Here is a 26,597-nt window from a genome sequence, read left to right as displayed (position 1 = left end):
CCGCCCGCCGCCCGTCGCCCGCCGCCCGCCGCGGGTTCGCGCAGCCGGCCTAGCCGCGCTGCAGGCAGGTGCCGCGAGTCCTGGCGCAACTTCTTCTCTTGGGGCGTGTGGGGGAAGGGCAGGCTGGATGTACTTGAGCTCCTCGACTCAGTCGGAACCTACCTGGGCTGAGGGTGTCTAAATTCTGCTGGGCGCAGAGCGCAGTCCTCCCTTCCGCTTGCCCTCCCTCCCTTCTTTCCTCCTCTGCCTCCTCCTCTCCTTATTCCTATCCTGGATTAGTTCCTGCTTTTTTTTGAGTACTTAGGCTACTGGTGCCATTTAGAAGTTTGGGTTCCTTCACCTAAAAATACACCCTTTTCAGCAAAAGAGAAGTCCCTGGTCAGTTCGAAACAATGTGAAGAATGCGCCTGTTGTGCAGTAATTAAAGGGAGAGTCAGAGTGTTGGAGCTGGAGGGCACCTTTGGCGATCATCCTGTCCACCCTCTAATTTTAGTTTGTTCTCACTCTGGAAGAACCAGAGCAGCTTTATTTCTCAGGGGAGGGAGTGCAAAGGGAAAGCTATGTTTTTTGTCCTGCTGAAGGGGAGAAATGCCCAAGTATATCAGTGGCAGGAAAAAAAAATAAAGACGAAAGTCATCTTTGTAGGCTTGAAGGGAAAGGAGCTCTCCGGAAAATGGTCCTTTCTGCTTTGGTCTCACCTGCGCTAGCATGGGGAAATGCTTCCAGGGCTGAGGCTCCGGCCCCCGCGTGCTCGGTGTATTCCCAGATGCAGTTGGCCGGCGCAGTGGCGTGCAATGTGTTAAAACTGGTTTAAAGAAAACTTCTGAGCAGGTGGATCCGGAGGGTCATCTCTCTTCCTCCCCCCCGCCCCACCTGTATCGTTTAACAGGCCTTGGAGGCTCTTTAAGAGCCACTGATAGATAACCTCAGAGGGGACAGTCAGACGCCCCACCTGGGCATCCAGGGAAGGCCCCTCCTTAAGCTGGGGCCTGCTTGGTGGAATGCACTGGGGCAAAGCAAGGAAAACAAACTTAAGCCTTGAAGGTAGATAGCAAGAAAGTTACACATCATCTTATTTCATCTCATGCTTTGAGATCCTTGGAGACAAGTCACTAAATAAATAGAGTATAATTTAAAGCTCACCCTAGCTGGGGAAAGTGTTTCTTTGCCACCAAGAAGCAGGTGCAGGTTTGCAGAGTTGGCCCCTCGAGTCCCCTCATTCCTAAATTCAGGAGGTGTCAAACCTTCATGTTCTTTTAATGGCTGTGGTTTCTGGATAGGTTTCAAGGGAAACCCGAAAAAAAAAAAAAAAAAAAGTCGTGAGTTCCAGGAGGCTGGGCTGGAGAGGGAAGCCCGAGTGCTGTGGCCCAGACTGCATTTGATAGGAAAACATACACCTTCAAGGTAACCTGATCGAGAAAGGCCGAGGCAGGGAGTGAAGGCCTGTTTCATGAAACGCGGGGAACCGAGGCAGGGAGTGAGGGGTGTCAGGAAACCGTGGCTCTCCCCACCGCTTACGGATTTCAAAAATTGGGTCTTTGGGAAGAGCTGCCTACCTGATGTTTGCACACCTGTATTTGTACTCATTCTGTTCTGAGGGGGCCCTTTCAGAGGGTGTGTGGCCATGAAGGCCAAGAACAACTTCTTCTCTTTCCCTTTCCTAAATTACAGGACTGAGGAGATTGTCTGGTTTCCAGCATAGTTTTCAGAAAGCATGTAAAGTGCCTCTCAGAAAGGGCTGGGGTCACACTTGGTCTTTTATTTAATTACACAAGTGTTATTTAACAACACAGGGCAGATGCAGAAGCAAGCACTTTATACTTTAAAAACAGTCTTTTTGGAATCACAAGGAATCAAGTAACTGGAAGACTTCTGTCTTTATGACACGAGTCACTTTCCCAATTTAAAAAAAATTCCTTTTTTTTTTTTTTTAATGGCCACACTGTCTATGGGATAGAAGGCTCCTGTTTTCCATTTCTCCTGAAAACAGTTGTGATTGACACGGAACCCATTGAGAAATACTTGCTAACTGTTTCGGCACAACAAGAACAAAAATCTGAGCTGTTTCTCCAACCACCTGAAACCTTAATTTTGGTTTCTTCACTTTGGTCTCTTATTTGTTCAAATGAATGCGAAGGGAGGGTGGAAAGGGCCCAGGGGAAACTGTACTCTGCTGAGCAGGCCTCTGTTTGGCTCATCCCAACTGGACATTGAAATGTCTCCCTTCTTACTGCTTTGGGATTGAATTTAACTGCTGTGTAAACTCAGTGCCAGTTGGACTGCCCAGTTGCAAGGAGCTAAAATAAGCAAGATTTCGGTTTTCATCATGACTTTAAATGATGGCTCCTAGACACTCCCAGGATGGGCCTGGCTCTCCTTGGGTGACCCAGGGGTGGTTAGTTCATTAGAACAGATCTGGGATTGCAGGCTGCTAGGAAGTATCATCCAGGACCGGTGGCAGTTTGGCTTATCCTTGAGTTCTGGTCACAAGTGTTCCAGGCAACATCTCTTATTGTTGCTGGGTCCTTTTTAGTTACCTTTTAGGGGCCGCGGCTTTTTGGCTTCTGATATGTTAGTGTGAGAGCCTGGAAATGAATACTTGAGGGCCCAAAGCAGACTCTTACTTAGGAAATTATTTTTATTACAGAGTTGCTGATGTCTCATCTTAGAGAAATAAATATTTAAGTGACTAAGCAACGTTTTATAAAAGTATAGGGAATTGCTTCTGTTACTTGAAGACAAAGCCAGTTGTATACTTTTGAAGAATAACTAGATTTTTTTCTTAGCCCATGGGGTTTAGCCTTGACCTGCGGCGGGGAGTGGTGTTGCTAGCCCAAAGAAGCTTGTGCCAGCCCCATCTCGTGCACATCAGCGCTGCAGGGATAATGGACCTGATGCTCCGCAGCAGCAGCCTCAGCAAGCACAACCTGTGCTGTGGTTTATACTTTTATTTGTTATTAAAATGGTTGTTGCTGTTAGCCTGGCACATGTCTGTACTGTTTGGGCCTGTTGGCGTACTCTGGTTCCAAAGGCTGGTGTAATTAACCAGAATGGGGGTGTTGCCATAAAAACGCAACAGGATGGCAGATTCCATTACAGTGAACTTCATAGAGTTATCCACATGGTCTGGGATGAAAATTTGGTTGTAATGGTTATTGTTAGAAATCCCAGCACAGCTCAGAATCGCTCTCCTCTGCCCGAGTTAAAAAACTGTGGCTGGGGAAATGGGAAACCAGTTTTAATAGAATCCAGGGAAGGGAATTCCTTTGCAAGAGTGACACACAGATCCTAAAGGTGCTTGTTTTTGTCCAAAGCACAGTGTCCTGCATCCTTAGGTCACTCAGATTGAGAAACAAACATACAGAAGTTAAGGTTTCATCAAATTGCCCCAAGGGAGAGACCTATGCAGAAATCTTGGCTCATTGGCAAGCTGCTTTCAAAATCCAGATTAAGGAGAAAAACTACCAAATCAACAACTGTCAGATTTGTTTTCTATATGATTTAAAGTTGGCTGCCAGACTGTTCGCTTTGAACATGTGGGAAGTGACAATCAGATGTTAGAGGGCTTTTTTCCTCCCTTTTTTCGGTTAATATGGTAAATGACTCCTCTGTGAACAGGGAACTGGGGACAGAGGGAAAGCAAAGCTTAGCTCCGTTGACAGCAGCATTGTGTTACTGCTTCAGAAGCAGTGACACAAGGGGAATTTCTTTTTTTTCTCCTGATTTTCATTCACTGGGTCAGGGGACAGGGTGGTGAGGACAAGGCAGTAGTCTAGCAGTGACAAGTGTGTTTCTAGAGAGTTCTTTGCCTAAGGAAGTTGCCCTGCTTGTAACACTTAGAGGTGATTTTTTTCTTTGATGTCTGCCTTTCTTTTACCCTTAATTCCTAGCACTTCTTGCTTTTGCAAGAAAAAGGTTGCAAATAAAAATGGAGAAGGAAACAGAGAAAGTTTAGGAGGTGGTAAATTTGATCATTTCAGCGCAGGTCTTCTGTTTTGTTAGTTTTTAACCCTAGTGAGGGCCTTTTTAAAGCAAAATGCCTGGGCTTTATCTGCCTTCTGGGCTGGCCCTGCTACCTTACCACTAGAGGGTTACCAAGCTGCTTGTCATCCTGAATATTAATGGGGTAGGGGTGGTGATATTACCTCCAGAGGGGCCTTAACTGGTCTCTGTCCTGGGGAGGGTCTAAGTGGCTCAGCTGCCCACTCTGAATTTTGCTTCTCAGATTTGTCCCCTGCTTTCCCTTCGCTGGTGTCAGGTCTAAAGCTTCCAGGAAAGACCAGAGTGAGGTCAGCCAACTCTGTGCTACCCTCCCACCCCCTGCCCTTTCTGGCTGCGGCTGGTTGGCTCCTCTCTTAAATGATCATCTTGACTTTAATCTCAAGTAGGCTTTTTGGGGCAACAGTTAGGAATGTACGGAGTATCTTCAGTCATCAAGGAGATTCCAGCTGGAACTGGGAGAACTGGCTCCATGGGGCCCAGTGAAAAGACAGTGGAATTTTCATATGAGGCTGATTTCATGCACTGTCCTGAAAGTGATTTTGACTACAAACCTTTGATCTGGGAGTGAGACCCCTGCCCCCGTACTTTTGGAGGCAGCAGTTGCTCACTGCCTAGACCTCCTATTCTTTGTATATTGGGGAGAGAGGTGTTAAAGAGTAGGGTTGAGTACTTGAGTAGGTGACCAGGGGTGGTTGAGCATCACGGGGGCAGGAGACTGGGAAGGGGCAGTGGGGCTCCTTAACTGATAAGAAGGGCTGAACTTTGAGGTAGGCAGAAGAGGAGTTTTGCTTGTTTTTTGGTTGTTCCTGACTCTATCCAGGAATGTGACATGTTCTGAGAGTATTGGTTGAGCTAGATTTTGATAACCCGTCCCTGTGCGTGTCCATCATAGGCTCTGCATTTTAGTATTGTTTCAGTCTGGAGTGCACATGTGTCTTCTCATTTGAGCTTCCTCCTGATCAGAGAATGGGTTGAAGTCAGATGAGCTGAGTGTGGAAAAGACTGCGGGTGGGGCTTAATTCAGTATCTCATTTCAGCCTTGAAGCCCCCAAAGTCCTATAAGTGCCTGTTCAAATACAGAAGTCGCCTTTTGCTGTCTAAAAAGCTCTTTTTTTAAAAGCGCATATGCTCCCGGAAGTCTATAAAAAAGCATGTATGTGCAGACATGAACTTATTTGCTTCCCACACTTACAGTCTCTGAGTGGCCTATTTTGGACCTCTTTGCTCTTCCTGACAACTTTGTCCAGTGGAAATATGCTAAAGAACACGTGGGTGCTTTTTTCTGCTTCTCAGCAACTTTTTTTTTTTTTTAAACAATTTTTCTTAACTGCTCAAGAAACAATGCAAGCCTCTTCCACCGTTTCAGGCACTGCTTCCTAAAATGCACTTTGGCTCAGGGCCTTGGTTCTTAATGTACATTTGGCTGGTCGGGGGAGTGGATTTTGCTTTCCTTGTAACAGCTCCACTATTTCTCTGTGGAATATCTGTATCCTTGTTAAAGTGTCAAGTCAACTTCTGGACACATAAGCAAGAGGCCCGTTGATTTCAGCATGTGTGTTAGGGGGTTGATGTCACTCCTAAAGCAGCAGCTTTTAACTGCCATGTCTGTTTTGCCAGGTTCTCCAATGGTGTCACTTTCTTTTATTTGATAGACAGTCATTGCCGGGAGACGGGTATTCTTGAAGCCCTTCAGTGTGTGCACCTGACTCTGTGAGCATGTGTTTTGTGGGCCCAGGTCGCTAACCTTTTCTGAAGATAGTATTTTACCCACTTGTGAAGCGTAGTTCCAGGTAAAGGCTGGCAGAAGTGAAAATGTTAGGGTGTCCCCCCACCCCGACTGCTGCCTCATTCCTTTTTCAAAGAGGAAGTTAAGCTCCATATTCTTTCAACAGGTATCTCTGGTGGAAAGCACAGAACTTTTACAACATTTAGGAAAAGACTTGCAATGTATTTTGCCCTTGCTGTAGGAAACTAACTTGCATTGTCTAGACAATGGAGAAGCTGGATGACCAGAAGTCCTGCTGCAAACTTCTTAATGGCTGCGGGGAAGGGATGGTTTTCCTCAGAGAAGGCCCTAGTTCAGGAACGGAGTGCCATTTGTGAATTATCTCTTGAGACAGGGACTCCTGGTGGCTCGCACTGCTGAGCTGAAGCTGTTTGACTTTGAAACAGTCACTTAATATATCTGAGCCTCATTTATTTCATCTGTGAAATGGGCATGCTATGTACTTCTCCTCTGTAGTGGGAATGCAGCGAAATAGAAAACAGAGCTTCATGGGACTTAGCAATTTTGGGTGACCTCTCCACTGAGTTAGGTCTCATCTTGTCTTTTTTCTATTTGGTTCCTGTTGACAGCCTCCGCTACCTTTCATTTCCCAAAAGCCTGTTAGAAATCAGTGCAGAGGTCCAGCATTTCTTCTGCTTTCCCCTCTGGGCTAGTAATAAAGCCAGCCCTTTTTGACATCTTGCAACTGTGATCAGGGGTGCAAGGGTCTGTAGTAGTGACAGTGTCCCCTGTCCTCCCCAGCGCTCCCCAGCCTTGGAACCACATGCCCCCCTCCCAAGCTGGCAGACAGCCTTCTAAGTGAGCAGCCCACTCAATGACCCACCTAGAGAGGACTTCCCGGGCTGGCTTGTATATGCTAATAGGCCTGACTTGTCCTGGCTTGTTTGTAGTGATTTGTGGAAGCATTTATATGCAAATACTATCAACTTGCTGAGTTAATTATCATGTGCCTCCTCCTACCCCCTCCTGCATTGCCTCCCAGTCTGGCTGGCCTGTTCTCATTCAGCCCCGCATTCTTGCCATCTTTGCCTCTTCTGTCAGTTGCTCTGTAACCTTCTTGTACCTGTAGGCCTGGTCCCAGCTCCTTCACTGCTCCGTTGACTGTCTCAGGAACCTGGGCCTCGCCGCATGGTCAGACATTGGCGAACTGGGTGTGCCAGTGGCTGGCCAATTCCAACACTGCAGGAGAGGCACCTGGTACATGTGAGTGTGCCTAGCTCACGTGCTCCGAGCTTTGAATCCCATTTTTCCCAGCTGCTGTGACAAACAGCTGTCCAGACATACCAGTCCTTCACACTCAGTCCCTACTCTTCTGAGAAAGTGGTTATAACTTTCAATTTAATATTATGTCCCTGCATTGTTTAGGTCACTAAAGTTTGTTACCAGTTTTGAGACCCGGAGGCTGTTCCCTCCTGCCCTATCCTGGAAATCTGAGTGGACCTCAGACCTAGTTTCCTGGTTGTGTTGACATTTATGGGGGTTCCCTGTTGGGGGAGTGGGCCGCGTGTGTAGGGTCCCTGCCTGCGCCTCTTGATGCCGATTACACCCCCACCCCATGAGAATCAAAACTGCCTCTAGGAGTTGCCTGGGGAGCTGAACTTGCCTGGCTGAGAACCACGGGGATAAAGGTTGCACCTGTTCCTCCTGGATAAAAGATGACAGGTTCCCAGCCCCTCCTTCACGTCAGCTCTGCCCTCTGCAGCGTGAGTCTCTGTGTGAGTTGAGCAACCTCTCGGAATTTCTGATTCGATCCATCTGATAATGGGATGTTACAGTTTGCTTAATTTTGTGGTGGTCTTCTTAGGGAATAAAGATCAGGACTCTTCCCTTTCAGGGCACCCTACAGTGGGCCAGCTTTTGGGGTGGTAACCTTTTCCCCCCTCTAGCCTGCTGCCCCACACAGTGCAAGCCCCATGTGGAAGTGTGTATTTGCTGGTAGATACTCATTTAAAGAGTAAAGAAACTTGTGGAGCTAAGTTAAAAGACACAAATTTTATGCATAGTTTTACTGTGACATTATTCTCCCCATGCTTGGAATTGGCCACTCCACAGCCCTTGGTGGGGGGTGGCCACCATGTTGGACATTTCTCCTCTAGGATGACTCTGGTCCTTTCTAGCATGAAGTCAGGTCATTTTCTGCAAAGGTTTTTTCCCCTCCCTTTTTTTCTTTGTGTTTATTCCCTCAACAGTAGAGCCTTGGCTGCACAGCTGTGGTCTGGGGCTGAGGCCCAGGGAGCTGGGGCTCTAATCTCTGGGAAGCTCCCCCTCCTCCACGGGGGAGGCCCTCTGGGCAGCACCCTGGGCCCAGCCTGGAAGAGGGTAAATATTCCGAGGACTCCACAGACACCACACTGCACAGACTAATGCTTCGGGTGTACAAGGTCTCTCTTGTTGGACAGGGGGGTGAAAGTCCGCAGCTGTGACCGGAAATAGGGGAAGGGCCTACTGGGATGACCTTGTTTTGGAAAGTCTAAATGGAATACTAATGGTTGAGATCTAAGAGGGTGATGTATGTGTGTGTTTGACTGGGCCTACAGATAAGGTGAAGAGTATTTTAAAAGTTACTTTAGTGCAACCTCCCAGATAACCGCATGCCTGGGGCCAGTTACAATTTATGGCCAGCTGGTAGTCACTGCTGTGTGCTGGCCTCACTTTATCTTTGGAGTCCAGGCTCTGTAGCTTAACTGGTAGTACTCTGTTGTTTATTTTATCTTTTTGGGGGAGGGGGTAGAACGGAGGTTTTGGTGGGTTTTTAGTGAAGCATAACAGCATTTTGTGATACACAAAGAGCTGTTCATATTTCTGCTACTGGGTGCTCTGGGATGTGCCAGACTTCAGCGTTTCTAATGATAAGATGCACTAGGGTTCTACACTCTAGAATTGCCAGGAGCTTGGGGTGCAGGTCCCCGTCTTGAACAGTACCATAAGCCTGCCCAAAATCTGCGCTAGGGAGGTGGTATGGAGGCCTTAAAGTAGCTCTGCGGCCGCCCTGAGTTTCTTTCATCCCTGAGGTCCCCCTTTTTCTGTGACGTCTTTACTTATCGAAACTTCCAGGCCACCTGGTCAGCACACTCAACGCACTGTCCTAGGAAATAGCACGGCTTTGGGTGGTGAGGTCCTAGTTTTTGTCTGGAAAAGAGATGAACAGTGGTATCTCGTGGCACCCACTGGGATCTTTATCCCTACCCTGTGTCACTCTAGAAAAGCTGCCTGCCTTCTAAGTCGGAAAGGCCCAGAATTTTACCAAGGCATGGTGGAATTCCATTAATGCCTTTGAGTATCGACTGGATAATCATCTCCCTATCCCAGTATTCCTAGAAGGAGCCTGACACTGAAAATATACTCTTAGACTTCGCTTTTGGGAAAAGTAGAGTGAGTTTTGAGCTTGCACAGACTTTGGATGTGACATTTAGACCTCACTTAAGTCTACATTGTTTCTTATTTGTAGGTTGACACAGAATAATTGTTGGGGTCTTTTACCTGCAGGACAGTAGGATAACATGAAAGTTCTTCCGATCTTTGGGCTTAATCTATAGAAGTAACTTCTTTGTTGATAGAGTGGAGCAGAAAGTTTGTGGTTATTTATTTATTTGGAGAGCGGAGGATATAGCCATAGGTTACTGCAGACCCTTCACACTATTCTGTAAGCTGCTGCCATCTGCTTTTAAGAAAAATTATTTTTTTCATTTTAAATCCTCTAAGACAAAGGGACCTGGAAGCTCAGACCTGTCCTGCCACATTCCTGAGTAATTTGGTTTTGATTAACCCAAGGAGAGAAGTTGGTTTCTCCTAGCGACGGACCAAAGGAAGGACTGGGACGGAGGGGATCAAAGTGCCAGGAGGGGCAGTTCACCTAATACACTAGCCCCCTCCTTCTCCCTCCTCTCCGGGCCCCTCGCCTGCTCCTGTCCCTCCTCCTCCCTCTCCTTCTCCAGCCTCTGCCCTCCTCGCCTTTCAATCTCTCCCTCTTTAGAAAGGCCAGGCAGGAGTTATTTCCACTTTCCGGCTCTCCACGTGGAAGTGTCTCCTAGGGCTTGGGGTGGCCCGACCAGAGTGGATTCCCCCACCCCTTCTTCTTAAACTCTTTTTTTCCCCCCACAAAGCTGCAGAGCGCATTCCTGTGCTAATCCTGCTGCTGGAGGAATGCAAATGGCTGTAATTGTGTGCCCCAGGATGGGCTGAACGCATCTGTGCAGCTTTTCTTCTTTGAGGAGGTAGCTAAAAAGTTCATTTACATAGAGAAATGAGACTGGCCTGTGATCCCTTGTGGTAGAATAGGCTCTTTCTAATGGGAAAGGGGCCTCATCTGTGATGTCTATGCCTCCCCCACCTTCCCTTTCCACTTCGTGTACCTGTGTGTGTGTGTGTGTGTGTGTGTGTGTGTGTGTGTGTGTGTGTGTGTTACACCAAGCTCCTGCTAGGCACTCGCTCAGGGAGGGGAGTTAAAAGGGGTGCTCTGCTCTAGATAGTACAAATCAAGCTGGAGAAGAGGATAGGTCTTGCCTTGGGTAATCCTCCTATTAAACCACGATAAACAACTGTTCATTGTATTTTTAAAAGCATGCCATGGGGCCCAGAAGCAGTTGTTAATATTTTAGAATTGCTGCTCCACTCCAGCTGGTCCAATTTGGTTGCACATCTGACCGCCCCCCCTTTTTTTTTTTCTTAATTCATATAGTACTCATAGTCTGGATATTCAGATTACTGAGCCAATTAGAAGTATCACTTGGGAGTCAGTATATTGTAGCTTTAGGTTGGTGGTCAAGATAGTCAAGAAAAATCCCTCTCGGCCACTTCCAAGAACATTTTCTCCTCCCTGGTTCTGAAGATGGAAGACTGGCAGAGGTTCTAGGACCTGGCTGCCCAGTTGAAATACAGAGCAAACCACTTAGGTAACGTCAAGTTTTCCAGGAGCCACATTCAAGAGTTAAGCAGAAACTGGTGGAATTAACTTCAATAATGTATTTTATTTTGTTCAGTATGTTTAAAATGTTATCATTTAGACAAAGAATCAGCAAATGAAAACTGTTCATGAGATCCTTGTATTGGAGCCACGTCTTTGAAACCCTATGCGTATTTTATTCTTACCCCCTAGCCGCATTTCATAGGCTCAGCAGCCACAGTGGGTTGGTGGCTGCCTACTGGACCATGCTGCTCTGGACTTAGAGACCTGCCCTGACCCTTTCAGTACATGAAGACATCCCCTCACCAGCTGCTTCCACTTACTGGGGTTCTGGGGAACAGGTTGTGTCTCAACCCAATCCACTTGGGATTGTTAGGAGGCAGGAATGGATGCTGGTGCGGGCAGGTGTTTTGTCGGCTGCTTCCTGGCATCCAGGTGGACTGTGGAGGGGTTTACCTGGCTTCCAAAGCTTGTCCCAAGTGGGAGTACCACAGTGGCAGCAGGGAAGACTGCTCATGTGTGTGAGTTCTGGTGTGTTTATCACCACAGCCTTGCTGCCTTATAAATGTGGCAGAAATCGTACATGAACAGAAATGCATGGGGCTGCTAGAAACTGTCCTTTCAGCCTCTCCTTAGCAGGCCATGTGGCGGGATTGGAGTGATAATGGAGGCCAGACAGTTAGTGCGGCCCTTACTCCACACTGTGCTGGCATCCCCTGATGCCAGGCTGGTGGCCCAGGACCTGCATGGTGTGCTGTGTGGAGGGGACTTCCTTGAGAGGCCCCCGGACTGTTCAGTGGGAGGAGGAAGAGCTGCTGTTGGTGAGGTCCCAACAGGAACCCGCTTCTCTTCTCCTCCTGGTGTTTATTTGGATTTCTGGCTTCTCTCATTATTCTGATACCATGGGGTGGAAACAACCTCTTTCCCTTGTCTAGGGCTGGTGGGCTTTTCTGGTTGGAGGACAACAGAGGGACAAAGGCAATAAGGACAAGTCACACGTGGCTTTGCCTAGGAGGATGACATAAAGGTATGGAGTCCAGTTTAGGCTTTGTGTGTATGTGTGGCACGGGGAGTTGAACTCAGGCCCTCTTGCATGCTAGGCAAATGGTCTACCACTGAGGTATACTTCCAAGCCCAACTTGTATTTTTTATGAGGTTGTTAATATTCTATCGATACTTTTTAAATTTTTGCTTGTTCCCCAAGAAGGAACTTCTTCCCAAAGCGAGGTGACTTCAGTCCCACTACCATCACAGTTGTTAGCAAAACAGAGTCCCTGGCTTTCAGCAGAAAGAGCAACTGTGAATTGGGTCCTGCGGAGCATGCTGCCTTCAGAGTGACGTTAAGGCTGGTGTCTCCTCACTATTGATCTTCACGTTCTGTAGACAATGCGTGTGATAAGAACAATTTTCCTTGGCCATTCCTGCTCCCAGGGCACCCAGCCAGCCTCTGTCTGTCCAAGGGCCTTGTTTGGGAGGCTGGTGGGATTTGTACCTCTGCTAAACTGAGAAGTAGGTGTGGATTGGGGTTTTTAGGGAGGGGAGGTATCTAATTCCTTTAACAGGCTGGCTTCCTGGGCTGGCAGGAAAAAAACCGTGAAAGTGTGAGGTGGAAGCCCCGCCTCTGCTGGGGACAGGCGTCACAGCTGTCTGACCCCGGGTGAAAAGTTCAAATCTGCATTTAAAAGGAGTGCCACAACCCACCCCCCTTCCCCCCAGTCAAGTTGAAACTGTTCTCGTTGTAGAGGATGCGATCAGGCCTTGCACCCGGACATCAAACAGCTCTAGTTCACTTGGGCCAAGACCCGATGGTGCTGGGGAGCTTTGGGAAGGAAGGAGAGGGAGTGGGAACTCTTTTAATAAGGAGTTCTTGAATAACAATAGTTGTTGAGGACTAACTCCTGGAAGTGCCTAGGGGTGGGTGTGGATTTCTTCCTCAGTCAGACCCTGGGCTGAATTTAACCCCTTTCCTTACTGTTCTAGGAGAGGATCTCTAAGGTCATTATGGGTTGTGCAGAAGTGCTATCATGGCTAGAAGCCCCTGAGTAGGCAGGGCAGGGTGGTATCTGGTGGCATTCAGGCCTAGAGGCATGCTTCTCTGTGTTGGGCTTGTGGTTTAGAATGCATGCACGGGCGGGGGCCCCTGAGAAGCCCTCCAGCCCCTCCTCGGTACCCTGCTGCTGGCCCCAGAGAGGACTGGAGTTTTCTTTGGCTCCAGTGGATAAGAATGAAGATCCCCCCCCAATCCCCCACCCCCGGCGCTGGAGTCAAGGAGGTCCTGTGAGGGGCAACGGAGTGAGTGGAGAAAGAGAGCACAGCTTGTGTGTCCCACACTGAAAAGTGACTGTCCCCTTTCTTCACCCTGCAGTACCTTTACCCCGAAAGGGCTGTCACAGCCCTGCCCCAGCCCTGCCCGGAAACCCCTCAGTGCTAGCTCTGATTTGTTTACTTGAGCATTAGGTGAATGTAAACAGTTCATCCTCTCCGATTTTACATCCCTAAAGGGTCTGAGTGTGAATACAAATGGGTATTAGGCCCCTGTGGTTTCAATGACTTTTCTCCACCCCCTCCTGGTGCTAACTAGCAGGTCTTTAACCTGCCAGAGAGGAAGAGAGAGACCTTTTCCAGCTTCAGGATTCCTGAGGCCTCCTTTTTCTTTTTCTTTTCTAATTTTTTTCTTTTTAAATCTCCTTAGCTTTCAACAGCGGTGTTGCAAGGCTCCCTCTGTAGGACTCACAGTTTTAGGGTGCAGAAGAAGACATCTTCTGTCCAGGGGAAGTCAGCTATTTTGATCTCTTGTTTGAGGAGGAAGAGTTTTTTGGTTCCCCGTCTTGGTCGGGCGCACTTGCACTGGGGAAGTTGCCCCTTGCGTTAGTGGAATCCCCTAACGCTGCGGATTCCAGGTGGCAGAGCGCACCTTTGTTTCCCTCTTTCTGAAGTCTTCATTTTGAAAGGGTGATTGGGAGCTTAAGCGTTGGAGCCCTCGGGAGTTTGCGGTCTCCTCAAAGTGCGGTCTCCAGAAGAGGGTGTCAGTTTGACCAGTTCTTAGCACGCCACCTTGCTTTATCTCCCACTAGCGTGGGGCACATTGTTTTTTCTTTAGGGGGTCTTAGAAACTCATAACGTCTGGATGGCAGCATCAGGCCCCTGTGCTGCAAGCTTCTAGAATGTGCATTCTGTTGGGCTGTGGGTGATCTCTGGAATTTCAGTGCCTTCACTCCCCGTGCCACCCCTCCCGCTGGGTGCCACACCCCTGTCCTCAGTTCCTGAAAGGGCCACCCCGCTTTTCAGCCAGAGGGCCACTGTGACCTGCAGAGGAAGGGGCAGCATGTCACCCTGCACCATTGTGTTCTGGTTCATGCGTTCAAGGCCCTGCACTCTTCACTGTGGTGGCTCTGAGTCCAGTCACGCCATAGCAGGGGCATTTTAATTAGCAGTGCCTTAGTCATTAGTGAGTTATTGTTTTTGTCTGGAAACACTTAAGTACTGTTTACTCGATGTCTCAATGAAATGCAAAACAGCAATTAAGCAGAAATTTGTTGTATGAGGCAGGGACCAAAATGGATCCTCAAAAGCCGGTTGTGGTTCCTCCATACCAAGGAAAATCTCTTTCCCCTTTGGCCTCCTGATAATTGGAATGCTCCAGATCCTCAATTTCTTCTCCGACCTGCCCCCTAGAGTTATCAGATAGAAATACTTGGGAAGTTGGCAACTTCCTGTGTCTTTGCTTCATTGACATGGACAGTTAGGTTTGATGAAGTGTTAATTTTCCCCCGAATTTTTTTTCGTTGTTGGTGACCTGGAATATTTCAAAACCCTTTCAGTTGAACGTTAATGATTTGTGAAACTCTTGCGTATCCTTATGTGATGATTTATAAGACTTGAGTATGTTTTCTTCACGCCTTCTTGTGACCAATGACATTGTTAGTCTGATAGACCCTTTGTGTCCACCTGGGAGTGTTGGGATGATGGGATTATATCCCTTTTACTTAAAAAAATCTTTTTATTGATTAGTGAAAGGGAAGTTGAAGATGAAGAATTCTGAGTGAGGTGGAGTGGAGCCGCAGTGGAAAGCAAAAATAAATAAAAGGGAGCACTCGTGACCCTCGTGCAACTCAGAGAGGTCTCACTGAACCCAATGGAAGGAATTGCTGTATAAAGAACAAAACAAACAGCTCCCTCCAAGCAACTTCTGCTTTGCCAGCCTCTGTCCCCTTACCAGTTTTATGGGAAATGGAATCCTGCAGGAAAGCTGAGGGGAGGCACCGTAACTGAACATGTGCTCTTGGCCTCCTGTGCAGGAGACCCGTCGGTCTAAAACTCTTTGCACCAAGTTCATCACTGGGACCCCAGTTTCTCTTCGCTGTGGCTCTTACCTTGCACTTCCTGTTTCTTCCTTTTCTTCCCCCTCGTTCCCTTCAAACAATATCTTCTGGCTTCCAGATTTCTGATAAATTGATAAGAGGCATTGCATGAGTCAATAGAGCTGTAGACACTTTGCCAATATAACCCCGGCTGTATTGATCTGCCAGTAAATTAAAGTCTTACTTAGAGGCTGCCAATATTTCTAATCTCCTGCCTCACCAATTACATCCTCCCAGCTACCTGGAAGGAGGACTTGAGCCTTTGAACCTTTGTGTTGCTATTGGGAGGGGGCTGATTGCCTTCCACGGGGTAGGGGCTGCTTGCCTCGCCTATCTGGTAGGAGAAGGGGGAGTGTGCAGGAAAACGAGCCAGCTTATGTCCTTGTGTGCAGTCTGTTTTCATGCTACAAGGTTCATTAGGCAAAATTGCTGGAAAACAAATTCCATCATGGTGGTCACGTACATTTTATACCAAGTCTGCAGACTGCCCTTGCCCTTTGGATGGATTCCAAGATTGGAGGTGGAGAAAGTTGACAGTAGCTGGTATTGAGTATCTTGGGCATGTTTTATGACTTTCGCTTTCTTAAAAAAATGTGGACCGCCTTTCTGTTGCACTGGGAGAGAAATGGAGGTTTGATTAAAAGCTGGGTTACTAGTGTTTATGTCTCAAAAAAACTAAACCATGCCCAAGAGTTTTAGAAAAGAAGAAATGTGCGAAGAACTAGGATGCACTGGAAGTGGGTGTATGAGCATGATTTTTTTTTTTTTTTAGTTGTGTTGTTTTGTACTCTCACCAGAGCAGAAGAATGAGGGAGGGAGGGTTAATTTCTGTGTCCCTTCTGACTTTTGCCCATGGTCTTCCCTATGGCAGTCCTCTCTCTCTCTCACTTGTTCGAAGTGGAGTAATAACAGCTGCCCCAGGTCCACACAGAAACAGTGGGGCTTTCAGAGTTCCCTGCCGGGATTCCCACTTCCGGTGATGGTGGTGTGAGCAAGTTGTTCCTCCGATAAGCTCCTTTCAAGTCCTGTTTATGTGGCTGGCTTTGGGAAGAAATCTCCAGATAAACGCTGTATTCTCTGTAATACTCCAGAGCAAAAAAATCAATGGGAGGGATAATTCTTCTCTTGTCTAACACATACACACTTCTCAGGTGTTTCTACCTCTGGCATCACTCAAAAAATATTTTCTTTAATGAAGACTCCAGTCCCGGAGTCCTTTCACTTCTGCAGCATTCTGAGGAAGGAAGCATCAGGAGGCTCCTGTCCGCTGTAGAAGAAAGAGTAGCTTGGACGCTGTGTCCAAGAGGAAGATTCTGGTCTTTCTCTCACTCTCGTCTTCCTCTCCTTACCTCTCAAGTGGGAGAAGTGGAAAATGAGTTCAGATCAGGTTAGGTGGGAAGCTGGCCAGTGGGGTACATCACTGGCAGAGTGTGGGGCTGGGAGGAGGTGTGAGGCAGTGAAGGGCCTCCCCTTATCCTGGCTGAGGCGGAGAAGGAAGCCTGCCTGGGGTTGCCAAGGTCTCCCCGAGGCTGGCCAGAGGACAGTGTCTCCACGCGCTCCCTTGGCTCCTTTGGGCTGTGAGTGAAGAAGATGTCAGACAAGGAGAAACCCCAGGAGGTTGGGATTGACTTTCTCCTTTGTTTATACTGCATTGTATTGGAGGAGGTGTTTCAATCTTGTTCACACCTGTGGAGGCTGAAGCCAGCTTTGAGAGCCGGGTTTGTAACAAGACTTCTGTTGTTACTGCCTCGGAAAAGGTTTCTAGCTCACACCAGAGAAACTTTATTGTAGCAACTTGTTAATGTTCAATTAGGCAAATTCTTGGTGCCTGGGGGCAGTGGAAGGGCTTGCTAGCTTTTCCTGGGTGGCCTACTGCCCCTGTTCCCGGGGATGAGCCTTGGCCCCTGGGTCCTGGGTCCTGGGTCCTGGGGGGCAGCAGCTGGGGTATTACCTGAGCTTGAGAGGTGGGTTGAGGTTGGTAAGGATGGAGGGAGCGGCTGCTCTGCAACCTGAGTTGTAACAATCACTGTCTGTTGGCCATTGTTGCTGCTCCCCACCCCTGGGAGTGGCAGATGCTGTGCCCAAGGCCTAGTGTGCGGATGGCTTGGTTGGGAAACCTGTGTGTGGGAGCCTCAGCACCGCATCCAGGCAGTGGGACCCTGTTATCTCCGGGAATCTGAGCCTCACTGGCCACACCTGGGTATGTTCTCTGGCGTTCTTCCTGGCGTGATTTTTCTTGAGTGACTGTCCAGCCCTCTGATGGGCAGTGTTTTCCACCTCCTCCTGGACTGAGGTCTTGAGCTCATGTAAAAGCAAAAACAGGAAGCCCATTATAGGAGTTCTGACTTAGGGGTGCTTACACATTCCCACATGGGCATAGTTGTCTGATAGCTGTTCTTTTATGGTGGGGGTGGTGGAAAAAAGAGGGAACCCTTAGAACTGGAGCTCTGATTAAAAAAGAGAGATACTGGAGAGTTGCAGAGAGACTGTGTCCCACCCAGCCTGTTCTCCGTAGGCCAGCTGTCACCCTGGCTGCCCGGAAGGAGCGGGAGGTGGGTATTCACTCCCGTCTCTAGGAGGCCTGGAGCTGGCAAGGCCTGGCTGTAAAATATTGCCCCCGTGGCAGCCTCTCTCCACAGTGTTGAGCGATGAGGAGGGTGAGGCACCCGGCAGTGTATTAAACACTAGTTGAGCACAGGAGGGGCAGTATATCACAGGAGAGAGATAAGCAAAGTTCTCTGATAGTGGATCAATAAAGGTTAGTGACATCATATCTCAAAGTGAGGGAACCTGCTTTCTGCACAGCCATTTATCAGATCCCAGCCTGGAAGGGCATTAACCCCTTTCTGGCTAGATTTCTTCTTACTGAGCATGGACCCAAATTCTTTTTCAGTGGGAGGAGGGTAAGGAAGAAGGGAGGGTGTTGCTCTACTCACCCCTACAACGTATTTAAGGAATCTGCCCATGCTGGATTTGGAAATACTTTCTGCAGTTAGTGTATTAAACCAGCAGTGGCTGGGTTGTACACCGTGTGTTTATGGAAAGTTTCTTTACTTTGAAATTTGTGCAGAAATTCCCATTAAAAGGGCAGTCTTTCTTTTGAAGTTTTAACACTATGCCTGTGTGTTACAGGCATGCAGCTGTATTGACTGTTGAATACCTTGGGCCTCAGTTTTATGTTTGGTGTTTGAGAATCAAGCAATTTTGATTGGACTGGAAAGTTAAAATTGGGCAAGCCTGAGAATGATCATGATTGATCTTTTTTTTTTTTTGCTTTGTGGTGTTCTGGATATTTGAAAGTTTTCCAGTGGTCTGGAATTGGCAAACTCTAGCCTGTAGCCCAGATTTGGCCCAACCCTTGTTTTTGTGTAGCCTAGGAATTAAGAGTGGTTTTTACATTTTTAAATGGTGGGGGAAGAGAAAAAAATTTTTTTGTAGTGCATGAACACATGCAAAATCCGTATTTGCATTCATAAATATTTACTGGCAAACAGTCTTATGTGGCCATTTGTGTTTTGTCTCTGGCGATTTCACACAGCAGCATGCAAAGTTGAGCAGTTGCAGTGAGAAGACACAGCCAGCAAAGCCTCCAATAGGAACCTCTCTCTTTACAGAAAACAGCGGACCCCATAATCTGCTGTGATTGCAAAGCTACTCCTAACTGGCTGTGTGACCTTGGGTAAGTCACATAACTTCTCCTTCACGTCAGTTTTATTGGTCTCTGTGATACAGTCTTGTCCCCTGCCCATTCCAGGGTGTTCTGAAAGTCAAGTAAAAATGCATGAGGGATGGCTTTGAAAAACAGCTTGCACTTGCAAAGTGCCCGGTGTTAGATCAGTAGACTGGGCTGTAAACTCATCTTGAGGCTACTAGGCATGGGAATGTTCCTTCTTGGGAATGTAACCCCTGGTGTAAAAGTGCGAGCCCTGCGGAAGGTGCGTAACTATTTTGAGTAGAGCGAAGTTTGAGTTTCTTTGTAAAAACTTGAAGGCATGCATCTTCCTGGAGTGAACATCTTTCGCTTTGCAAAGGAACATCAATTTTCCTCTGTGACTGCCGAGATTTTTATCCTTAAAGAGTTGAATCACTTCTTTCCTTCCCATCGGTGATTTATAGATGGGGAGAGGAGGCCTTTTCCTGTAGGTCTCTGACTGTTTATCTTTTTGGTTGGGCTCTGACAATCTGCTGGCTGGGATGTTCCCTTTGGCCAGGGCGTTTGGGGGCCAGATGCCAGTTGCATGGCTGGGGGTGGTGGGGGGAGGGGGGAGGCTAGAGATTCCAGCCCAAAGCTAATGGGCTGATGTCCAAGTAGAAAGTGTATTTTCATTGAGGAAGTGTAGGTATTAGAGAAGCCTGGATTACTGTGTGATTGTGCTGTCAATACTGCCGTATTGAGTCCGTGAGAGCCTGCACAATACGGGGAAACACTTAACTCACTACTGCTGCTTATTGAGAAGCCAATAGCAATTTACTTGCTGACACTTGACATCAAATCCATTCCCAGAGGTAGAACTCCTGCAAACCACCATGGTGCTCCCTCCCCTGCCTCGGCCCCTCTCCTACTTTGGGGATCCCCCCCACCCCCGTGTGCATTCTGGAATGGTGGCTGCCCCCAGTCAGGGAGGATGCAGGGTTGGGGTGGCCCCAGAGAAGATGTTTCCATTTAACTTTCATGGCTGACAAGACATTGTCTTCTCCTAATCACTCTCCATCTTGTCTTCTTTCAACATGTGCTAAATGACCCTCTCTTGGCTCCTCCGTGGGGTATGTGTTTTGTGCATGTGGGAACTTTCTCCTGGTCTCTTCATAAAAAGTTAGTTCCTTAGAGTGGATACATGAGGAAATCATATGTGGGAGACACTGAGGAGTGTGTTGTCTCCAGGAGATGGGTGCATGTCTGGGGGAACAGTCAAGGCCAGGAGGAGGTCGCGTTGGGGAATAGAGAGCCTCCTGTGGCACCTCATTCAAGATGCAGTCTCCCTGTGCCCAGCTCTGGGAGACATTGAACTCCGGAACCCTCTGTTCCTCCTGTAGCTACTCCTGTGGAGTTGGTCTGCAGAGCGTCTGGCGGCTCGACGTGTAGTGTTTTACATAGCTAAGTGCTTTAGATGCCTTTAGACCTCGATTCTTCTCCAATAATTAGCTCACAAATCACAACCTGTGTCTGAGAGGTGGAACCTTATTAATACATAGTGATCTAGGAGTGACCAGCCCAAGGTTACCGTTGGCTCTTCTAGCCCAAGCGAATGCTGGTGCAATTTAGTTTTTTTCTCTTCATCTGTGTCTTGGGACCCCAATCCTCCAGTTCTTTTAATGTGCCCTCCATGGGCTGGTTTATAGCCACCACTTGGAGATCAGGTGAAGGATGAATTAGACTTCAGCTGTCAAAGTGGGATGGCGTCAAACCTAGCCCTAGGGGGAGTGAAGAAGCCTTTGCTCGTGGTGTATAGCAAGGCTTTGTGGAGACTGCCGTCAATTTAATAGAGTCTGCTTCCAATCTGGAAGTTTCTCCTCAACTGGGAGATTGGTCCAGCCTCTTCTTCATCCCTTCCCTTCCCCCATCTTTGCCTGCTCACCTGTCTCTTATTTCCTCTGTCAAAAGACCCTGCTTTTTTCTTGCCTACTAAGAAAAGCAAAACTGTGTAGAAGTGAGATTAGGCAGTCCTGTGGGTTTTACTTTTTCACCAGTGATCTTGAGTGGGGGCCAGAATGTGGAGTAAACCTGTTTATTTAGTACTGTCCTGGTGATGTGCTCTGGAACTACATGATATTTAATTATAATGTATACGTGCTTTGGTCACAGGATGTCTTTCTCTGGGAAGACACAAGCACTTAAAGGAAGGTCTCTGCCCAGTTTACAGAAGCTGGTTCATCCCTCCTACCTGCTCCCCGCAAGTCTTGTCCAGACACAGAAGCCTGAGTCCTTTGCTTCTTATCAAGATTTAATGTAGATGGGCCCATGTTACCTTTGATTGACTTTGTGGTGTGTGTTGTCATAGCTTCTTTCTCTTGGTTACTCATGGCTCAGGGATTGGTTGGGGTAGTGGCAAGATGACACAGTATCTGGTGGGGTGATGGACCAGAGTTCTGATTCCATCAGGCTTTAGAATGCACACTGTTACCCTTTTCTGGATTTTCTTTTTAAATAAAGTGAAAGAGCCAGCTTGAAGGGTGGCTTAAGGTACCTCCCAGCTCCTAGGTCTGTGATCTGCACAGCTGCTGTCCTCCTGCCCTGTATCAGAGGAAATCCAGGAGACTATTGGCCCTGCTGTTGGGGACAGCAAGAGGTACTCATATTCAGAGCAGTGATGCTACCTGATTCCTTGGGGCGGTTAGTTATATCTGGGCTGTTCCATCCTGGTGGTCTGGGTGGATTGGGTAGAGAGTGACCCTGGTGCTGAGGCTGTTTACTGACTAACATAAAGATGTGGAGACCTTGGCTTTGTCCAGGATGGGCTTCAGGCTTAGAATCATGTAGGTGCAAGCTCATGTACCTACTAGAATTGAGTATTGTATTTATTTTGGTTTTAAAGAGACTCTCCAAAGCCAATAGCTGTTACTTTGGCACTGTGGCTTATAGGGCAAAATTTGGGGAATTCCCTGACACACTTACTTCATCTTTAGAGTTTCTGGAGTTCGGCCTTGGTTTTATATCCTCACCCTCACAGGCCTACTCCAGACCCCTTGTGCCTGAATTATTATAGCACAGTCCTCGTGGGTGTCCCCTCCCATGTCTCTTTTACCTCCAGGCAGCTTTTGTGTCAGAGACGGGGAAGTCCGTGGTCTATAGGCAGAACCTAACCTGTGGATATGTTTTGATCAGCTTATTCTGTATATTAAAGATCAGTTTATTCTACACCAAAATCTGGATGGAGCCGTTTTCTTTACAAAAAAAAAAAATCAGGGAATTTTGCCATTTTGAGTTTGCATGGCAAAGGCTGGCTGGAACAGAGGGTGAGGATACACAACCAAAGCTGAACTCTAGAAACTGGAACAGAACAGTGTGACGGCCCCTCTCGGCAGGGACATGTACTTTTGAGGCCACCGGGGCCCACTCCTTTCTTGTTACCATTTCACTTCTTACCTTGCCACTTCCTCTTACCTGGCCAGCTTGGTTCGGGCATGCTACCTGCCTGGCTCTGTCAGCACGTGCCACTGTGCCGGCTGTATATGCGCTGGCATTGAACTGAAGCCATCAGCGGCTCTCAGTGGGGGTGATTTTGCCTCCTATTACCTAAGGAAAAGTGGCAGCCTGGAGACACTGGTGGTGGTTACAAGGAGGAGAGGAGGTGGTACCTGGTAGAGGCCAGGCCCCCTGTGTCACCCCCCGCCCACTTGAAGCTTTAGCTAGTCTAGTGCCAGGGCATAACTCAGAGGTGGAGTGTGTGCTTGGTCTGTGCAAGACCTGGGGTTTTATCCACAGCAAAACATGCACGCATGCACCCACACATCTTTCTAAGAAAAAGGCTCTGGGTTTGATCCCTGGCACCTCTTAAAAAAATAATCCAGCTGAATCAGTCAGTTGCGCTGCCAGTTTCCTTGTTAGGGCTCCCTCACCCCTTGATCCCTTGTTGCTGGACCTGCAGTCTTGCCCCTGACAGCTCGCAGATACTCCGAGTGTCAGTGCTTCTGCCAGGCCTCCCTTTCTGCTGCTCCGTCCTGCTCTTGACCTTCAGTTTGAGAGCTTCTCATTTGCCAAGCACTAGACTCAATGCTAGAGGTACTGCGGTGGGGGCAAAAGGAGAAAACTCCTCCATTTCATGAAGTCCACACTGTCTCACCTCCCTCGATATACATAGTGAAATTGGGTCTTCTGAGTGATATTCAGGGCAGTGGAGAAGGAGCACCAGGGCTTGCAGGTTAAGTAGGAGGGAGCGTTGAGGAAGGACCTTCGGGAAGGCTGCATCTGAGAAAGACTTGAGGGAGGAAGTGAGGTAGAAAGAGAGTTCTGGACAGAGGGAATGCTCCTGTGAAAGCCCTGAGAGGGAGCCTATGTGGTGCGGCTGAGGAGCAGCAGGGGGCCCTGTGGCTTGAGCGGGTGTGTGCAGAGGAAGGGGCACAGCGGGTAGGACCTCAGAGGCCGCTCTGTGGATTTCCTCTCAGATCTGAGTGTGCTGCATGCTTTGGGAACGGGATTTTGTCTGCAGGAGTGACTGACTCAGGTTCAGGCAGGCCCCTCCAGCTGCTGCACTGGGACAAGGGGAAGAATTAAAGAGACCTCAGGGAGATGACTGTACCCAAGCAGGTGAGAAGTGGCGCAGGCCAGGCGGGTCAAGGTGCAAGGCTAAGAAGTGGCATATTTGTTTCCTGGGGCTGCTGTAACACGCCATCACAAATGGAGCGGCTTTAAACAACAGAGACCTGTTCTCAGAGCGGTCGTGGAGGCCAGGAGTCCAAGATCAGTGTGTCAGCAGGGCATGCGTCCTCCATGGGTTCCAGGTGAGGATCATTCTTTGCCCCGTCTGCTGACAGTGGCTGCTGCTAGTCCTCGGCTTAGAGTTGTGTCACTTGGTGTCCGCCTCCGTTTTTATGGAGCCTTCATCCTTGCTTGTGTCTCTGTGCCCTCTCCTTTTCTGAGGCACCAGTTGTTGATGATTAGGGCCCACCCTAAAGCCCTATCTCATCATAATTTAATTATACCCCCGAGGGACTCTGTTTCCAAATAAGGTCATGTTCTGAGGCTCCCAGTAGACATAGATTTTGGGAAGATGCTGGTCAATTCAACCTGCTTCAGGTGCCGATCCGCTGGATATCTTTTAAAGAGGGACATGGGACAGGAGAGAAAGAAGAGTCAAAGGCAACTGTGGGACTTTTGGTTGGATGACCGAAAGGATGAGATCTCAGAGACCTTGGTTGGGCTGACCCTTGTCCCTGAACCTCAGACCCTATATCTTTGGTTGTCTTTGTTCACTGTGCTCAGTCCTATTTATCTTGCCTTTTACTGAGCTACTACATATCTGCTCAGTATCACATAATTTAGGGCCAGGGATGTAGCTCAGTGGCACAAGTGCCTGCCTGGCAAGCGCAAGGTCCTGAGTTCAATTCCCAGTACCAAAAAAAAAAAAAAAAAAAAAAAGATCACATGATTTAGGCCTCTGAATCAGGGAAAGGTGCCAAGTCCATCTGAGGAGAACACGAAAGTAATCTAAGTTTATTTTTCAAAGATTCTGTGCCTGTATCCCTGCTATTAATCATTGCAGTTGCCCTGTAGGGAATGCAGGTTGGGGACATGTCACAGTTTGTAGATGAGATTATCTCCTAAGTGCCTCAGGGGGAATCACTTGGCTGTTGGTTCAAAAATGAATTTGAACCCAAATATACAGGCAGGGCACTGATATGGAAGGGTATCAGGGAATGAGAGGGTGTGCATTGTAGGGAGACCTTCTGCTATGTGATGTTTCCTCCATTTTAGTTAGATTTGAATAGGATGACATGAAAAAGGACTGGCAACCGCGCCTGACCTTACCCTTGTACCAATAAATATTTGAATGGGAAATATCAAGAAGATACAGGACATTCAAGAGTTGCTGAATAAGATTCAGCATTGGAAGCCTAAGTTGATCAATTCCACTTGATTTCAGTTTCGGTAACTTTCACTGAATCATAGTAGACAAACAGTGCTAAAGTCAATATGATGGGTCTGGCCAGGGCAACCGGTTATACAGTGGTTTGCCCCATGGCTCCCACATTTCCCATTGCTGTGTATTTCAGAAGCTGTCCCATAGGGTTAGGGTGTTCTTGACCCTCACACACTATGTGAGGATGTTTTTCTTTCAGAATTTAAATTGAAGACCTTTCGCTTTAAAATTTCATATAAGAAGTCAGAACTCTGTCTTTATTTTATAGCTCGATAGCCATTTAGCCCTCTTGATGGTGTTGCTGGACAGTCCTCTGCTTGATGTGGTTCATAATTTGGTCGTGATCACCAAGGGAGTGTCCCACCAATGTAGTTTTGTATGTGGTTCATTGTATATATTAAACAAAAAATTTAAACCAAGTGTCCTAGTGCCTCCGTGGAGTGTAGGACGCTGTTGCTGCATCTCATTATAGTGACAATGGCTTCCCAACATTCCTGGTGTTTCTTTTTCTTTCTCTTACATGCTCAGCTTTCAGACCAAAGATGTGAAAGATATATGTGAGAAGTTGCAGGGTAAAGTGGATTTTGCCTTTCAGCAATGATAAGGAATGGTGATAGTTGGTTCCCATGGAATGTCTACACAGCTCTTTCAAAAGGTTAGAGGTCTTAGTATAGGACTCAGGCAGAGCTGGAAGGTATATGTATATGTATATGTATATGTATATGTATATGTACATGTATATGTATATTTTTTGTTAAGGATTTATGCCCTGCCAGAAATGTCAGACAGTTCTCTCAATTTTCTTACCAGTTGGCTAAACAAAAAAGCCGTCTCAGTAGTGGGTAGATAGAAGGAGAGCCCTTGAAAAGGCTGTAATGTGTGTATGTTTGAGGGGAGGTGAGCCCTGAGTGCCTTGTATGAGAAGAGCAGAGAGAGACCTGAAAAATTGCTCTAGGAACAAGCTCAGGCTTTGGATCGAGAACTGCTTCCTGCATGTAATGATGACTCACGACTCCAGTTCATGCCCTTGGAGAAGGAAGGTCTACGAAAGGGAGAATGTTCATTTGAGAGTACGGATTGGTGCAAAGCAGGGTCGCTCAATCAGAAGGCAGGTTTGGGCAGGGAACATACATCCACACGGCAGGACGTGGAGGATCTAGCTGGTGTCTCCAGCGGGCACCTTGTTTTCCTTGCCAGTGGTGAGGAAGGGTGTGTTTGTGCAGACTAGCTGAGAGGGTGGTAAACTTTGTGTCCCACGTGCACACAGGCAGGTACACACATACACATGCGCGTGCACGTGTGTGTAAGTGCACACACACAGACATGCTGATGCTGTTGGAAGATTTGGAGTTAATGCTGTGCCTCAGGGCCTTTTTCTTGACCCTATGAAGCGGGAGTGGGGTGTAGTTCACTGGTTCTTGGTGCTTATAGCAGCATTAGGCCACTTCCTGCGATGAACTGGCCACTCTGTTCTCACCTCCCAGGGTCAGCTTTGTAGAGTCGCAAGTGGGTTTCATCTCAACTCTGACTTGAGGCAGGATAAAAAGATGCTGGGTGTTTTGTTGTTTTCTTCTTGCCTTGAGGACGCTTGGAAGGCTGCATCTAAGGGAGTGTGAGGACGAGAGTGGGATGGAACAGAGCGTGAGGCCTCAGGTCCACGTTGCCATGGAACTGGAAAGTTAGCACAAATATCAGGGTGCAGGCAAAGCTGGGTAATGAGCATTTTGGGAGGTTGTCTAGGAAAGAGGATAATTTTTGAACAAGAACTGTGGCTTTCAGAATAAGATCGTGCTAGGTGAGTGCAGAAGAGATTGTTGGACAGCTGACTTCAGTGTGTGGAAAGGAGGGAGGCCAGCTTCAGTCTCCAGAGGAAAAAGAGAGAGGTCAGCCTCTTAAGGATGAAGATAATATGACAGGACACAACCAGACTTGATAGGTTCAGTGCAGAAGCCCCCTCTCCAGTATCA

At 47.8% G+C, this 26,597-nt stretch overlaps 1 protein-coding gene and 1 long non-coding RNA gene across 4 annotated transcripts in view; one reads left to right on the top strand and one right to left on the bottom strand.

Moving 5' to 3' along the window:
- LOC102020247 overlaps positions 1–2,061 on the bottom strand; it is a 9,791-nt gene extending 7,730 nt beyond the window's left edge. The window contains exon 1 of the long non-coding RNA XR_263889.2: positions 163–2,061. This is a non-coding gene — a long non-coding RNA (uncharacterized LOC102020247). The remainder of the gene's footprint in view (positions 1–162) is intronic.
- Zfhx3 (zinc finger homeobox 3) overlaps positions 1–26,597 on the top strand; it is a 276,123-nt gene that overhangs the window by 40,155 nt on the left and 209,371 nt on the right. Inside the window, exons 1-2 of one of the 3 annotated variants that reach the window (XM_005403533.2) lie at positions 17,036–17,252; positions 18,667–18,731. The exons of the other annotated variants lie outside the window; for them this stretch is intronic. The gene's annotated coding sequence lies outside the window, so the exon portion shown is untranslated. Of the gene's footprint in view, positions 1–17,035; positions 17,253–18,666; positions 18,732–26,597 lie in introns of those variants that run through there. 3 annotated transcript variants of the gene reach the window in all.

Source organism: Chinchilla lanigera, unplaced genomic scaffold (assembly GCF_000276665.1).
Source record: "Chinchilla lanigera isolate Chin_1 unplaced genomic scaffold, ChiLan1.0 scaffold00083, whole genome shotgun sequence".
NCBI lineage: Eukaryota > Metazoa > Chordata > Mammalia > Rodentia > Chinchillidae > Chinchilla > Chinchilla lanigera.
This window is presented reverse-complemented; position numbering and strand designations above follow the sequence as displayed.